Genomic DNA, 18,011 nt, shown 5'->3' on the forward strand with positions numbered 1-18,011 from the left:
GTCATCAAAACCAAAGAAAAAAGAAAAACCGAAGGCAATTATGCGCAGTCACTCAAATGATTGTGTAACAGGTTCAAATCAGAAGAAGAAAGAAAAAATTAAGGCAATTAGTGTGCGGTCATTCAAATCGAAGAAGAATCTTTCGGGAACAAGAGCTAAGAGCTCTTATGGCACTTGTGACGAGGTCGGAAGAGCCAAGAGCTCATATGGCATGAGCTCTAGCAAAATTCTAAGAATCAATAGATTAATTTAAAAGGAAAATTAGATGCTTAATGCCGGTTGGGATTTAAAATAAGAGCTCTGAGACACGAGGTTCTTCTTAATATCAAAATTCATTAAGATCCGATCACCCACTCGTAAGTTAAAAATAACTCGTTTTTTCAAATTTTTACTCTCCCTTCAGCCCCCCAGATGGTCGAATCGGCGAAAACAACTTAATCAAGTCAATCTGTGCATGTACCTAACATGCCTACCAATTTCCACGGTCCTAGCCCGTCCGGAAGCACCGAACTCGCCAGAGCACCGGACCCCTCCCTCTAACTCCCACAAAGAAAGCAGATCAAGTCTGGTTATGTCAATCACGTGTCAACATTTACTTATTCTATCCACCAACTTTCATCCCTATCTCTCCGTTCTAAGCGTTTTCCAATATTTCCAGTTTCCCCCTCCATCTCCTTCAATGTTATCAGATCGGGTCGAGATTTACGAGATTTAAAATAAGAGCCTTAAGACATGAGTTCCGTATAAATATCGAATTTCATTAAGTTCCGGTCACCCGTTCTTAAGTTTATAATACCTCAATTTTTCTAATTTTTCCGAATTAACATCCCCTCCAATTCCCCCAAAGAGAGCAGATTCAGTCTGGTTATGTCAATCACATATCTAGGACTTGAGCTGATTCTTGCCACTAAGTTTGATCTTGATCTCTCGACTCTAAGCGTTTTCCAAGATTTCCGGTTCCCCCTCCCCCCAATGACACTGGATCCAGTCCAATGACTCTTTCCCCCTCCAACCCTCCATGTTCCCGGATACGATTCGAATTAAGAGTCTTCTATATATCAAGTTCCATTAAGATCCAATCACCCATTCGTACAATACCTCGATTTTCACGTTTTCCGAGAATTCCGGCTAACCCCTCCAACACCCCCCCCAATATCACCAGATCTGAACGGGATTTAAAACAAGAGTTCTAAATCACAAGATCCTTGTAAATACCAAATTTCATTAAGATATGATCACCCGTTCGTAAGTTACAAATATCTTATTTTTTCTAATTTTTCCGAATTACCCCCCCCCAACTCTACCAAAGAGGGTGCATCCGGTTGGGTTATGTTAGTCACGTATCTTGGACTTTTGATTATTCTTCCCACCAAGTTTCATCCTGATCTCTCAGCTATAGGCCTAAGCGTTTTCCAAGATTTTCGGTTCCACCTCCCCCTCCCCCTTCCCCCCCAATGACGCTGGATCCAGTCGGGAATTAAAACGAAATATCTGAGTTACGAGGTCCTTCTAAACATGAAATTTCATTAGGATCCAATCTCTCATTTGTAAGTTAAAAATACCTCATTTTTTCTAGTTTTTCGGAATTAGTCCCCCCCCCCAAAGAGAGTGGATCCGTTCCAGTTACGTCAATCACTTATCTAGGATTTGTGTTTATTTTTCCCACCAACTTTCATCCCGATCCCTCTACTCTGAGCGTTTTCCAAGATTTTGGGTCCCCCCCCCCCAAATCCCTCATTGTCACTGGATCCGGTCGGGATTTAAAATAAGACCTCTGAGACACGACATTCTTCCAAAAATCTAATTTCATCAAGATCCGATCACTCCTTCGTAACTTAAAAATACATCATTTTTCCAATTTCTTAGAATTACCCGTCCCCCCTCTCAACTCCCCCAAGAGAGCGGATCCGTTGCAGTTATGTCAATCTTGTATCTAAAACTTGCGCTTATTTTTCCCACCAAGTTTCATCCCGATAAATCCACTCTAAGCGTTTACCTAGATTTTAGGTTCCGCCCTCCCAACTCCCCCAAATGTCATCGGATCCAGTCGGGATTTAAAATAAGAGCTCTGAGACACGATATACTTCCAAATATCAAATTTCATTAAGATCTAATCTCCCGTTCGTAAGTTAAAAATACCTCTGTTTTTCTAATTTTTCTGATTTACCGACCCCACTCTCTCCCCCCCCCCCAGATGATCGAATCGAGAAAACGAAATATTCTTTATTTAATCTGGTCTGGTTCCTGATACGTCTGCAAAATTTCATCGTCCTAGCTTACCTGGAAGTGCCTAAACTAGCAAAACTGGGACAGACCGACAGACAGGCCGACCGACAGAATTTGCGATTGCTATATCTCACTTGGTAAAGTGCCATAAAAATACCTCATTTTTCTAATTTTTTCAAATTAACAGCCCCCCCCCCATTCCCCCCCCAGATGGTCGAATCGAGGAGACGAAAATTTCTAATTTCATCTGGTCTGGGCCCTGATACGCCTGCCAAACTTCATCGTTATAGCTTATCTGGAAGTCTAGCAGAACCAGGACCGTCAGAACGACAGAAATTACGATCGCTATATGTCACTTGGTAGATACCAAGTGCCTCAATTTCATGTCTATTCATGTCCTTTCTCCCCTATCACGCAGTTTTTTTTTAGGTTGAGTCCTGGTTGAACTTCGCTGAAGTAAGGATGCTGGGACTGTTTGAAAAAATTTCCATTTTAGATTTATTGGTCGTTTGTTATTGTAAGTTTTTCTTCTTTTACATGTTTATGATTTTCTGAGGACGACCCTGGGATATGGGGTCAAGATATTCATTCAAATTAAATTTCCACTGTTTTACGACAAACAGAGCAAACTTCCTGAAAGTTATTGGGCTAACACGAAAGCACCAATAATTCTCTAACGTCTAAAAATAAAAGTTAAGATCTTGACTGATTTGGCTTTCCATGCCTTCACATACCTAAATCATTAAAATTTGATTGACAAACCAACTTCAATTACCACGATAAATGGCTAAAAACAACCTTTCAGGGAGGCAACTGAAATTTAAAGATAAATATATGAACACTGAGGAATAAAAGAGATAATAAGATATTTTTTACCAACCCTATGATTAATAACTTAATGCAACAAGAATAAAATAGCATTCTTCTTTATCAAACAGTTCGTGGTACGAACTGTGAGAAAAGAACGACTCGACCCAAAAGTAATCGAAGCTGTAAAAAAGGAAATTTTTATAAAAATTCATAGAACCAAAGAATTGGCTTCTATGCTGAATCCAAATAACCAAAAATTTGTTAACTTTATTGTTGCCCATAAAAAGGCCGCAACTCTGAGAAAAATGAAAAAAGTTCAAATGATCTTAATAAACATTACACCATTAGATTCAGCATGTCAGAGAACATTCTTAAAAAAGGTTCTAGGTCATATCTACAAAGAAAATTTTGTGTTGTTTGCCAGAAAAAAGATTACAGATCAGATTTGAATTTTCCCCAGGGATGATCGTATAAAGCCAATGGTCCTGGAACGTCAGAATAAGGCTTGTTCGAACAAACATCAGAAGTTCTATGGCCTGTTTTTAGTGACCAAAGAGATTGGCGGGAGACTAGCCTCCGCCCAAGCTCCTTTCCCCCAAAAATCATCTGATAAAAAATTTGGAAGTTATTTGATTTAGCATTATAGAAATACCCAATAGCTATGTCTCCGGGAATGAGAAGACACCCCAAAATCCTTAGAAATTTGTTTTTGGCAAGGGGGGAAGGATATTCCACAGAAAAAAATTGGAAAGCAAAGTTTTCAAGGGAATTTTTCAGACAAATTTTACACTGAGATGGGGATTCTACAGCAGGATATTAGAAAGGTCAGATATTGAGTATAAAAGTTATTTCAGACACTAAATTTTTTCTTTTTTTCGAATTTTCTTATTGCAATTCAGCAGCTTTTTTGATTAAGGAGTAGATTATAAAGAATTGGGACAAAACTTCAAAATTCAGCGTAAAGATCGAGGGATGACTAACATGTAGTACCCTTTTTGTCTGATAAGCAATAATTTATGTCCCTTTTAAGTTTAATGTCACTCCTTACTTTCTGCTGGAAAAAATTATACAATTTGAAAACAATGCAAACTCACCGGTATAGAACAAATCTGGGTACTTGATAATTATAGCGACCACACCCAAGAAGTTAATTATAACGACAACACTCATGAAGTGAACTTAGAAAACAGAATAAAGTATAATTATAGCAAACACATTTTGCATGCACACCCGCTATACTTTACCCCCAGTCCCCTTCTAATCTGGAAATATATAGCCTAAATTACATATTTCCAAGCTATTCTCCCAATAGGGCTCTCTTAATTTAACCTGTGTTCCTGTAAATTGAATCACTGTGACGAAACAAGAACCGGAAAACAAGTGACAGGTGACAGAATGCATTTGACTTATATAATTTGGGCTTTGTTTCTGTACATTAGGGGAGAGGGGGTAAAGTACACCGGGTCTGCATGAAAAAAGGGAATAGCTACAATTATTCTTAATTCCATGAAGCAACAATTATTTTCTAACTTCACACTCTCCCAACATTGACGTGGTTGCTATAACTATTAAGAAACTAAATCCGGTCATTAGACAGACTGCATCAATCGCTAGCAAAAGACTGTTTGCATGATCCAATTTCTGAATGATCTTTTCACTGCTTTGACTTGGTTATTGTTCCTGGCATTTCACTTTAGTTTTTTTGGTTTTTCTTTCCTTTTTCGAGCGCTAAGGACGGTTTAGTCATGGTACTAGTCGAAATATGCGCTTTATCACTTTGAAAACCAACAGTTACATTGTGCCTTTTCATTTAGTTTTAATTCATACTAAAATTTCTCGAAAGTTTTTACTTTATCAAACAGTTCGTGGTAACGAACTGTAGTAAGGAGCGACCCGGCTCAATAGAAACCAAAACTCTAAAAAATAGAATTTTGATGCCAATACATACATCAAAAGAATCGCATTTTAATGCTGATTTTAAATATATAAGTTTCATCAAGTTTAGTCTTACCCATCAAAAGTTACGAGCCTGAGAAAATTTGCGTTATTTTAGAAAATAGGGGGAAACGCCCCCTAGAAGTCATAGAATCTTTACAAAAATCACACCATCAGATTCAGCGTATCAGAGAACCCTACTATAGAAGTTTCAAGCTCCTATTTACAAAAATGTGGAATTTGGTTTTTTTTGCCAGAAGACAGATCACGGATGCGTCTTTTTTTTTTTTTTTTTTTTTTTTTTTTTTTTTTTTTTTTTTTTTTTTTTTTTTTTTTAGGGGTTATCTTATCGACCCAGTTGTCCTAGAATGTTGCAAGAGGGCTCATTTTAACGGAAATGGAAAGTTCAAGTGCCCGTTTTAAGTGACCAAAAAAATTGGAGGGCACCTAGGCCCCCTCCCACGCTAATTATTTTACCAAAGTCAACAGATCAAAATTCTGAGATAGCCATTTTATTCAGCGTAGTCGAAAAACCTTATAACTATGTCTTTGGGGACGACTTACTCCCCCACAGTCCCCGTGGGAGGGGCAACAAGTTACAAACTTTGACCAGTGCTTACATATAGTAATGGTTATTGGGAAGTGTACAGGCGTTTTCAGGAGGATTTTTTTGGTTGGGGGAGGGGTTGAGAAGAGGGGGATATGCTGGGGGAGCTTTCCATCGATAGTTTGTCATGGCGGAAGAAAATTTCCATGAAGGGAGCGTAGGATTTACTAGCATTATTTAAAAAAAATGAAAAAATAAATATGAAAAAGTTCTTTCAGCTGGAAGTAAGGAGCAGCATTAAAACTTAAAACAAACAGAAATTATTACCCATTTGAGGGGCTCACCTCCTCCTAATACCTCGCTCTTTACGCTAAAGTATTTTTAGTAATTTCAACTATTTATTCTACGGCTTTTGTGATTCTGGGGTCATTCTTAATGAATTGGGACAAAATTTAAGCTTTAATGTAAAGAGCTAGGATCTGACAAGGGGGGAACCCCCTCATATATGTAATAAAAATATGAGAATACAAAAGTTCTTTACTTAAGCTAATTTATAAGTTACGTAAATCTTTTACTAATAAAAATATTCGTAGAAAAACAAAAATTCTAGTTGCCTTTTTAATTAACCAAAAAACCGGAGGGCAACTAGGCTTCCTCTCCCGCTCTTTTTTTCTCAAAATCATTCGATCAAAATTATGAGAAAGCCATTTAGCCAAAAAAAATGCAAATTTTGTTTTAATTATTCCTCTGCGGAGAGCCAAAATCAAAACATGCATTGATTCAAACACGTCCAGAAATTAAATAAAAATTAGTTTTTTACTGTTTTAAAAAGAAGAATTGAGAGAAAGAGTTAAACTTTAGCGTAAAGAGCGAGGCGTTGATGAGGAAGCAGCCTCTTTCATATACGAAGTAATTTCTGGTCGTTTTAAGTTTTAATGTCGCTCCTTACTTTCAGTTAAAAAAAATTGTTTTTTTTTATTTAATACTCTATTAGTCCATCTAATGATTGTAGTCGTAGCAGTAGCCCTAAGAGTTTCATCTTAACGCTCCTGGCGTTCCAGATCTACCTTTTCCACAACCATATTGAAACTATTACCTTTTCATTTAGTTTCAAATATTCTAACACTAAAACAGTAGTAGGAGTAGCACTAATTACATTAGTTGTGGCATTAGCATAGCTGTAGCCTTAATTTTCATGTCCTGAGTTTAACTAAGAGTTGCATGTCCTAATAGTTTCAACAAAATATTTAACCAGTTAGTTGCCCTCAACCAGTTTTGTATCTTAAAAGGTAACTAGACCTATACATTTGTAATTCAATGAGCCTCCACTTAGGGTTCACACGACCATCCCTTCCATAAATACCTTATATACCCCTGGGGTATAGCTTGCAACCCTTTCCCCCCAGACTCTGAGGGGTTGCGTCAACCCTAGAGGCCTTGCAATGTGATCTTTGGACAATTTTTTGAATAAATGGCTATTTCAAAAATTCTATCGGATTCATTTCAAAAAAATAAGGCGAGGAAGGGAGGGATTAGCTGGTCTCCGATCACTTTGACTCTTAAAAAAGAGCTAAAATGTCTGATTTCCAATCCAGCGAGCCCCCTCCGAAGTTGATACGACCCAAAGTTTTATTTTACGAAGTTTTATTTTAACATACTATAAAGTCATGTGCCCCCGGGGAAAAATATTAAAACTCTGATCTTGAGGGCTGTAGGGGGGGAGGTGTCATCCAAAAAGATATAGTTGATGGACTTTTCAACAAAGCTGAACAAAATGGCTATCTCAAAATTTTGGTTGGATGTTTGGGGCATTGATTGGCGTGGTAGGGAGGGGGGCTGGTTGCGCTCCTATCACTTTCGCCTATCAAAAAAGCCTTTCAATTTTGAATCGACTGAACACGTTTCAAAGTTTCTGTAACTACTCCTAATACACGAAAAGCCTTGGTCTAAAAAAATAAAATTTAAATACATAATTTGGGCTATATTTACACATTAGAGGGCAGGGGCGAAGTACAGGGAGGGTGTATGGAAGATGTGTTAACTATGATTATTATGCTTGTTATGAAGCCATAATTGTTTTCTTAACATGTTCCCTTCTCTATAGTTAGTTCTCTAGGCCAGTGGTTCTCAAACTGTTGTAAGCGCACCCCTTGGGGGTGCACAAAATCTTTTAGGAGGAACGTGGCCGGCTAACAAAAAGATAAACAACCCTTTACCTCTAGGACTGGCAATTTCAATTGGGCCTCATATATATCATATATTCATATATTATAGCTATAGGCTAGTTTACTTGGTAGTGGTAACTGAGGTGTAGGTAGGCCTACCTAAAATATTTTTTGGGTAGAAAGGGGTTCAGTGTCTAAACAAGTTTGAGAACCACTCTTATCGTTTGAGATACTCTAGGGAATGACCCAAGCAATAATTACGCTAAATATATGCACATTAGGAAAAAGAGGGGGTTGAGCCAGTCCTAAGGTTGAACGTGTCTGGAGAAAAATTAATTACAGCCCCCTCCCCTTCCTTCCCAACTCAAAAATAAGAAAAGTAAAGTCAAATTAAAGTGAAAAAATAGATCAAAATGGTCAATTCTCCCGTCACGACGCATTCTAAGCCACGTTGCTCCGAGCAACTGCCGTAGTTGCCCCATTCCCTTGGAACGGAACAAGTTAGGTTGAAGTACAGTGGAAGCACCTGCAAATGTGATAACTAAAATTTTTCGGCACATTATGAAGCACGAATTTTCCTAATACGCTTCATTCTCAATAGTTCCATTCGTAGGTTAATATATTTTTTAAGATACCCCCAACCCCACCCCTAATATACAATATATACTCTGAATTGGAATAAACCCTGAATTGGTATATATAAGGTAGGGGTAAAGTTTATTTCCGATGTGGCGTAAATGAATGTTAAATCTAGATTCAGGATGCAATTCTGACAATAGAGGTAAGCTTGAACGTTACCAATATCCCCCTTAATGTGCAGGTACATACCCTGAGTTGGTATATATAGGGGTGGGGTTAAAGTTCATTTCTGACACATATGAATGTTAAATTTTGATTCAGGATCCAATTTTTACTATAGAGGTAAGTTCATTTCTAAGCAGCCAGGAGAGTCCGTTAATTTAAACATACCCCCAATATCAGTCTGTTGACTATGACCCAAAACTGCGTTTATTCCATATTTTAATACTCGGAAGCAGAAAATAAAACAGAAACTCACATATAAAGAAATAAAACCGTTCCTCATTCAGACTTCTATCCAAAATGTATGAAGTCAAAGAAGATATTCCCAAGCACAAAATTCATATTGGAAATGGAAAGAGTCCAGACTCTGACGCGCAGACTGATTCAGGCTTCTAAATAAAAAACCTGTCAAACAAGATCTAACCTGTCTAACCGAAAGTTTTTTACTGTTTTAAAAAGTAGAGTTAAGAGAAAGAGTCAAACTTTAGCATAAAGAGCGGGGCGTTGATGAGGAAGCAGCCCCTTTCACATACGAAGTAATTTCTGTTCGTTTTAAGTTTTAATGTCGCTCCTTACTTTCTGTTAAAAAAACTTGTTTTTTTTTTGTTTTTTTTTAATCTTAAGAAAGAAGTCCATTTCTGCCAAGCATAGCCTAAGCTAATTGAATGAGTATATAAATTTTGCATTCTTTTCGTATTGCATTGTTAATCCAGATTTTTTTCTTTTTCATTTTTGCAGGTTTTCTTAAGACCCCTGAGCATCTTAAAATATATTATTTTTAACTAAAACATTTCAATCTTGAAATCTCTAAAACTAGAGATTAGTTTTTTGCCAGTTATAACCGAAAGACGCCTTGCAAACAAACTTCTTTCAAAGCGGCCAGTTCACATCAAGTGCGATGAAAACGAAAAAAACAAGAGCTAAGAGCTCATATGGCACTTGTGACGAGTCGAGAAGAGCTAAGAGCCAAGAGATCATATGGTATGAGCTCTAACAAAATTCTATGAATCAATAGATTGATTTAAAAAGGAAAAATAAGAGGCTTAATGCCGGTCAAGATTTAAAATAAGAGCTCTGAGTCACAAAGTCCTTCTAAATATCAAAATTCATTAAGATCCGATCACCCACTCGTAAGTTATAAATACCTAATTTTTTCTAACTTTTCCTCTCCCTTTTGCCCCCCCCCCCAGATGGTCGAATCTGGGAAAACGACTTTATCAAGTCAAATTGTGCAGCTCCCTGACACGCCTACCAATTTTCATCGCCCTAGCACGTCCAGAAGCACCGAACTCGCCAAATCACTGAACCCCTTCCCCCAACTCCCCCAAAGAGAGCGAATCCAGTACGATTCTGTCAATCACGTATCAAGGACATTTGTTTATTCTATCCACCAAGCTTCATCCCGATTCCTGCACTCCAAGTGTTTTTCCAAGATTCCCCCCTCCAAATCCCCACAATGTCAAAAGATCTGGTCGGAATTTGAAATAAGAGCTCTGAGACATGAATTCCTTCTAAAAATCAAATTTCATTACGATCCGATCATCTATTCGTAAGATATAAATACTCCAATTCTCATGTTTTCCAAGAATTCCGGTTCGCCCCTCCAACTCCCCCGAATGTCACAGGATCTGGTCGGAATTTGAAATTAGAACTTTAAAGCACAAGATCCTTCTAAATATCAAATTTCATTAAGATCTGGTCACCCTTTCGTAAGTTACAAATACCTCAATTTTCAAAATTACCCCCCCCCCCCTAATTCCACCAAAGAGAGCAGATCCGGTCCAGTTATGTCAGCCACGTATCTTAGACAGGATTCTATTCTTCCCATCCAGTTTCATCCTGATCTCACCACTTTAAGTATTTTCTAAGATTTCCGGTCCCCCCAACTGCCCCCCCCCCAATTACACTTGATCCGGTTGAGATTTAAAATAAGATATCGGAGTTACGAGGTCCTTCTAAATATGAAGTTTCATAAAGATCCGATCACTCCTTCGTAAGTTAAAAATACGTCATTTTTCTTATTTTTCAGAATTACCCCCCCCCCCCCCCCCGCAATTGAGCGGATCCGTTCGAATTATGTAAATCACGTATGCAAGACTTCTGCTTACTTTTCCAACCAAGTTTCATCCCAATCCCTCCAATCTAAGCGTTTCCCATCATTTTAGGTTTCCCCACCCAAAACTTCCCCCAATGTCACCAGATCCGGTCAGGATTTAAAATAAGAGCTTTGAGACACGATATCCTTCCATAAATCAAATTTCATGGAGATCCAATCACCCGTTCGTAAGTTAAAAAACCTCATTTTTTCTAATTTTTCAGAGTTAACCCCCCCCCCCCCAACTACCCCAAAGAGATCGGATCCGTTCTGATTATGTCAATCATGTATCTAGGACTCGTGTTTTTTTTCCACCAAGTTTCATCCCGATCCCTCCACTCTAAGTGTTTTCCAAGTTTTAGGTTTCCCCCTCCCAACTCCCCGCCCCCATCACCAGATCCGGTCGGGATTTAAAATAAGAGCTCTAAGACACGATATCCTTCTATACATCAAATTTCATTGAGATCCGATCACCCGTTCGTAAGTTGAAAATACCTCATTTTTCTAATTTTTAAGAATTACTCCCCCCCCCCAACTTACACCAAAGAGAGCAAATCAGTTCCGATTATGTCAATCATGTATCTGGGACTTATTTTTCCCGCTTATTTTTCCCATCAAGTTTCATCCCAATCCCTCCACTCTTAAGTGTTTTCCAAGATTTTAGGTTCCCCCCCCTCCAACTCCCCCCAATGTCATCACACCCAGTCGGGATTTAAAAAAAGAGCTCTGAGACACAATATCATTCCAAATATCAAATTTCTTTAAGATCCAATCACCCGCTCATAAGTTAAAAATACTTCATTTTTTTATTTTTTCCGAATTAACCAGCCCCCACTCCCCCCCCCCCACCTAGATGGTCATATCGGGAAAAAGACTATTTCTAATTTAATCTGGTCCGGTCCCTGATACGCTTGCCAAATTTCATCGTCCTAGCTTACCTGGAAGTGCCTAAAGTAGCAAAACCGGGACTTTAGGTTTTCCCCCTCCAACTCCCCCCAATGTCATCAGATGCGGTCGGGATTTAAAATAAGAGCTCTGAGCCACAATATCATTCCAAACATCAAATTTCATTAAGATCCAATGACCCGCTGATAAGTTAAAAATACTTCATTTTTTCTATTTTTTGCGAATTAACCGGGCCCCCACTCCCCCCCAGATGGTCAAATCGGGAAAACGACTATTTCTAATTTAATCTGGTCTGGTCTCTGATACGCTTGCCAAATTTCATCGTCCTAGCTTACCTGGAAGTGCCTCAAGTAGCAAAACCGGGACCGACAGACAGACAGACCGACAGACAGATAGACCGACAGACAGACAGACCGACAGAATTGAAGACTGCTATATGTCACTTGGTTAATACCAAGTGCCATAAAAACATATAAGCATTCCTGCAAAATTACTTAGGTGTATAAGCATGAAATTCATATAAACATGTAAATCCCTTACTTTGGAGATAATTCCTTGCTTACGACATTCCTGACGAAATCAGGATGTTAAAAAATAAAATACCAAAAAATCAGAACTTTAGTGAAGAATGACATTTTTTTTACAAAATGGTAAGTTGGGAAATGTTTCGTTTTATGTCTAAAATTTACAAAATTTGGTTTGTTTTGCCATCTTATATTCCAAATTTCTAATATGTGTCACTTTTTTTCTTTGTGTCTAGGCACATGGGAATGTCTCGTTTTGACTTAAAAAGTATCCACTTAGAAACCTTGCGTTTGTCATCCAGGTACTTCTTGGTTTCTAGTGCTGTTGGTGGTCACCTATATTTTAGAGTAGGGCCTGCCTACCGGGTATGAAGAACGAAATTTGTTCTATCCCACAACAGGGCAATTGTTTTTTTGTTTTTTTTTCAATTGACTTAAAAAGTAAAGAATATGTAAACTATAAAATGGATAATATACAATATTTTTCATTGTGAAGTATCTATAACGGTATTTTGCAGCTGTTTATAGTATAAAAAAAAACCTAACGCAAGATGGCACCTGTAGTTTTTATTTAGCACTAGTGCAAACTACTAGTCTGATAAGTTTCCAATACTTTTAGGCCCTTTTTCTATAGGCAAGATAATATAAACTACAATATACATTGGACCGAAGAGAATTCCTGAACGCAAGGGTGGCTCGAAGCACCTAGGCTCCGGGGGATGAGATCACCTCATTTAAAGAACTTTAAGATCATATTATACGACTCATGAAAATTTATCATACATTAATCGTTTATCATTTGTACTTATCTATGGAGACAAAACAGAAACTAAAGCGGAATACGTCATTCATAAATGTGTACTTAAAAACAGCTAAACTTGTATTCGCCTCTTGTTCAAAGTGGAGTAGTGCTGGACAATCTTGTTTTTTCAGTCAATCAGAGTCAGAGGCATCGGTGAACTCGAGTGAATCTAGTCGTGAATGAACCATGTCAGTTCTTAGCAAATTATTAACAAACCTTAGCTTACTACATATTCTTTTGGCAGTAGCAACTAGAATAGGTGTTGTCGCGGCAACTTTTCAAAGACGATTGGATTGCTTAAGCTGACATTTGCTGGTGATTTACTTAACCTACAAAGTCTCTCAAGCAAATGGGGCTGTGGTAAAATTGGAACAGAACTTCAAGGTCGACTTAAAGAGCAGTATTTGGGAGCAATATTGTTGCTAATTACATATCTGAAACCAAAGCCCTTTATTAAAAGATGGCTTAAGTAAGGAGCAAAATGGCTGAAAGTTGATAAGTCAAGCTCTGAGATTATCTTTCATCATTGTAATCAATCTTTTCAGCAGGATTCTGAAATGCAGTCAACAGAAATGATGCATTGAGATCTCAAGTTGACACTGAATTCGGCTGTCAAAACAAAATGATCCAAGTCATCAATTATGATGTCTGATGAAGTCTGTCTCTGAATCGACTTCCATCCATCCGGCAAACAATGCTACACTGTCGACTAAATCGTAGATGTCATTCTTCGATATTCTTTCGAAAAATATCTTTACAGCTTCAAGCATCTTGATTGCCTTGTTGATGTTGATCTGCTTTTCTTCAATTATTTGTGTTGCTATCCTGATCTTACATGATATTCTTCATAAACATGAGGCAGGCAGTAAAATCTTAAGTTTAGAATCCTTTTCAGAAGGCAGCTAGCTCGTTCCTTCGTCTTCGCATTGGCGCTCTTTATCTGTTTAAATTCGTCAATGGCTGAAATGATGGCTTGAAACAACTTGACTACTGCTTGTATGGTTTCAGCCCTTGCAGTCCACCGAGACAAGAATTGCACAATGCTGCATATTAGTGTTTAATCTGTGTGCCTGGCAGGGAATGTGAGGCAAATATCAATAAAGAAGTTCAGATACTTTCTACTGGGCCCCTTTAAATTGACTAGACGTGGCACTTGCATAATCATGAGACTGGAAAGCTAGTTTATCCAGAGAGATTCCTCTCCTTGATAATGTTCCTGATATATTTTCCGTCATACCCTGTTCAGATTTGTCAATAGCCTCGCAAGTCTTTTTCTAGGTCTTTGCTCTGAGTAGTGGCATCATCGAATGGGGTGGAGCTAAGGTGGGAAGTTGTCCCCCTCGAATAATTTTGAAAAAAACTATAATTTATTAAGTAGCTTTAAAACTGTTGCTCATTTTAAGTGTCAAATTTGCTCTTTATTTTGAGCAGAAATTTTTTTTTTAGTTATTCTCTACTCTTTTTTAACGTAAGGTTCATTACACTTCATAATATGTTGCACATTATTATTTTTCCAAATAAACTGCTTGTGAAACCTTACCATCAAGTAAAACTAGGGGTCTAGTTAATAGCAAATTGATAAAATCTTCTGTCCATCATGTTTTGTCGCATTTACTCAGGTCAATTTTTTCCCCTAGTATTTAAGGAGCTTTTACTTCCTCAAATATATCTGTTCAAGATGATCCTCTTGTTTTAAAAACGTCAAAAGCGGAAATGAATACATTCTATACATCTGCAGAAAAGACAGAAATTGGAATCATTGAAAATTAAGAAGGTAAGATATACAGTGAATATAATTTCCAGAATGAAAAGGAAATCAATGGAAAAGAAATAGATCTTAGGACTTTTATAATGATATTTGCTCTATAATTAAATAGGTCAAATTGGTTGTAGTTTGGTCATGGAATTTGGTAGAGGGGGATCTGCTCCAGGAATCATTTAATTGTTTTAATTTGTATTTCTAGTATTAAATTGAAACTAAGCTTGCCTTTTGAATTCACAAACGAGCGCATGAACACTGCACCGTCCCCATGAACAATTAAATATAAAAAAGTTTTTTTTTAACTGAAAGTAAGGAGCGACAATAAAACTTAAAACACAGAAATTATTCTGTATATGAAAGGGGCTGGCCCCTCCTCAATGCATCACTCTTTACGCTAAATTTTGACTTTGTCACAAATCTTCTTTTAAAACAGTAAAATCTTTAGCGAAAAGAGAAAAAATCATCCTGAAAACGTCAGTATACTTCAAAATAACCAATACTATATGTAAACAATGGGCGAAGTTCCCTCAGGAACTGTGGGGGTTAATGCGTCCTCAAAGACATAGTTACTAAATTTTTCGACTTTGCTGAACAAAATGGCTGTCTCAAAACTTTGATCCGGTGGCTTTGGGAAGAGAATGAGCGTGGGAGGGGGCCTAGTTTTAACTTTACTTCTTACTTACTTTTTTGTTTATTTAATTTCTCATTGTCTTTCTAAAGAATGCTGGAAAATCCAGCGCCCCTTCATGAAAATTTTCTTCCCCTATGATAAATTCATCAATAGAAAAAATCCTCTCATGTAACCCCAGACCGTCTCCCCCCCCCCCCCACAACTAGAAAAATACCCCCAGAAAATGTTCAGTATACTTCGTCAATAACCAATATTATACGTAAACAATGGGAAAAAATTTATAACTTGCAGCCCTTCCCCCGGCGACTGTGGGGGATTAACTCGTCCTCAAATACGTATTTATTGAGTTTTCAACTATCCTAAACAAAATGGCAATCTCAAAATTTTGATCTGGTGACTTTGGGAAACCCATAAGTGTGGGAAGGGGCCTAGTTACCCTCCAATTCTTTCGGTCACTTAAAAAGGACACTATAACTTTTAATTTCCGCTAGAATGAGCCCTGTTGCGACATTCTAAGATCACTGAGTCGATACGATAGCCCCAGAAAAAAAAAACAACAAAAACAAAACAAAAAAATAAACCCGCATCCGTGATCTTTTTTCTGGCGAAAAATACAAAATTTACATTTTTGCAGATAGGAGCTTGGAACTCCTACAGCAAGGTTCTCTAAACGCTGAATCTGATGCTGTGATTTTAATTAAGATTCAATGACATTTAGGGGCTGTTTCCCCCTTTTTTGAAAATAAGGGAGTCCTCCTTACTACAGTTTGTTACCATGAACCGTTTGATACCATGCTCATTTCTCACTATTTTCACTTTTTTAAATGTTTATTTTTACCAGACAAAAAAGAACTGCCACAAATGTGCTAAGAATTATGACTGAAATTACTCACATTTCACACAACGTCATTGCTACTTATGGGACATTTATCTCTGCATCACCATGCTATACGAAATGTCTTCTGATAATAGAATAAAGTGAATTTTAGCAAAATATGTGTATTTTACTCACAATTTAGAAATTGTGTGGCCAACCCAGTGTTGCTTTCTATTGCTATTAATTTTATCATGCAGAACTAGAAGACCACGCTTTGAGACCACCTTCCATACCCCGATTAAACAAAGGAAAACTTATGTGTAATATTTACCAAGCGTACAACTACCACAAATCAGCATTAATAAATAAATAAAACTAAAAACGAAAAGAAATTACTATAATAACCGAGCAAAACTCAAAACGAGAAGAGGTAATGACATAAACAAGATTTTTGGATTAGTTTAATGAAAATTACTAGACAATAAAAAAAAATCAGGATTCCGTAGAGGGGCAAAGAGCGCTCCCTTGCGTACATCCCTGTGCTATTACTTCATGTAATTCTGTTTCCTTTTTCAGTTTAAGACAGACCGAGAAAAATAGAGTTAATTTCCTTCTGTGATAAAATCTTGGATTTTTCCAATCGCTATTATAGCCACTTTGAAAAAAAAGCGAATAGTTCTGGGCATGAAATCTAGGCAAACTGTAGAACAAAAACAAGACAGATAGTCCAATTGAGTGAGAGGTAATTTTGGCATTATGCCCCCCCCCCCTTATTAGAATTATAAATGTCTAAGATGTACGTAAGGGGAAATTTAGTTCCTGTTTCTAATGTTCAAAAAAAAATTCAATTTAAGACAGCCGAAGAATAATGCAAATTTTCTTATTCACTATTATGGGCACTTCAGCCTAAAAAACTACTCTCGGGAAACGAAGCATTGGATGATCTAATAAATACATTTATATTTTGAAAAGTTTGTCGGCTTCATCTTTGCTTTGTGGCAGGTGCATATCTTTAGGCATTTGCTTTTCTAGCCTATCTAGGGTGCTGATAGAGACTTCAAGGCTTTTAAATGTTTGTTCGCTTCCTCCTTCATTAAGTCCAACTCTGTTAGGCGATCAGACAACTTCGTGTCGACAGCGGTGGAACGATTGACAGTGACGTTGAGTTGAGATTGAATTGGACTATCTGTAAAACAAGAAAACATATTGAGTTACACCATGAGAGGACAAAAAGTCAAATTTTAAAAGTTATATTTTTTAAGCGTCACAAATTTTAAGCGTTATAGTTTACAATATAATGTTTCCAAGAACCTTAAAATAAAGATTATTATTTTATAAGAGACTATATCTCATACAAATACATATATATATATATATATATATATATATATATATATATATATATATATATATATATATATATATATATATATATATATATATATATATATATATATATATATATATATATAAAAATCTCTCGTGGGACCCATCCAAGATCTATACTTGAAAGACGTGAATTTCTTAAGATCTATTTTTAGGTTTTGTGAAGCTATTAAATTTTACACAGTATCATATTTTTGTTGGTGTTGCCACGCTGAAAAATGAAAAGAGATAAGCAAAACCAATTAGCTGATTTGACAACACTTTCCGCCAAACACTAAAAAAATGATAACTCTTAAAGACAGCTTTTAAAGGAAAGCAGCACTTTCTTAAACTGTTTGGAACCATTTTATTTTTAACTGATTTTTCTCAACCTATGTTTCTTCTTCTTTTTTCAAATTCGGCGGTCACTATTATCAAAGAGTTATAACTGCATATGAAAGTATTTTTCATTGAAAATTGAATCCCAGATTTTTCCTCATTTTTCAAGATGCCCATAGTTGTGAAAATTTCCTCTGAACCAATTGAAACAATCAGCTTTCATTTACACTGTCCTTCGTACTTTAAACATTATTAAATAAAAAAACAAGTTTTTTTAACTGAAAGT

Source organism: Artemia franciscana, chromosome 12 (assembly GCF_032884065.1).
Source record: "Artemia franciscana chromosome 12, ASM3288406v1, whole genome shotgun sequence".
NCBI lineage: Eukaryota > Metazoa > Arthropoda > Branchiopoda > Anostraca > Artemiidae > Artemia > Artemia franciscana.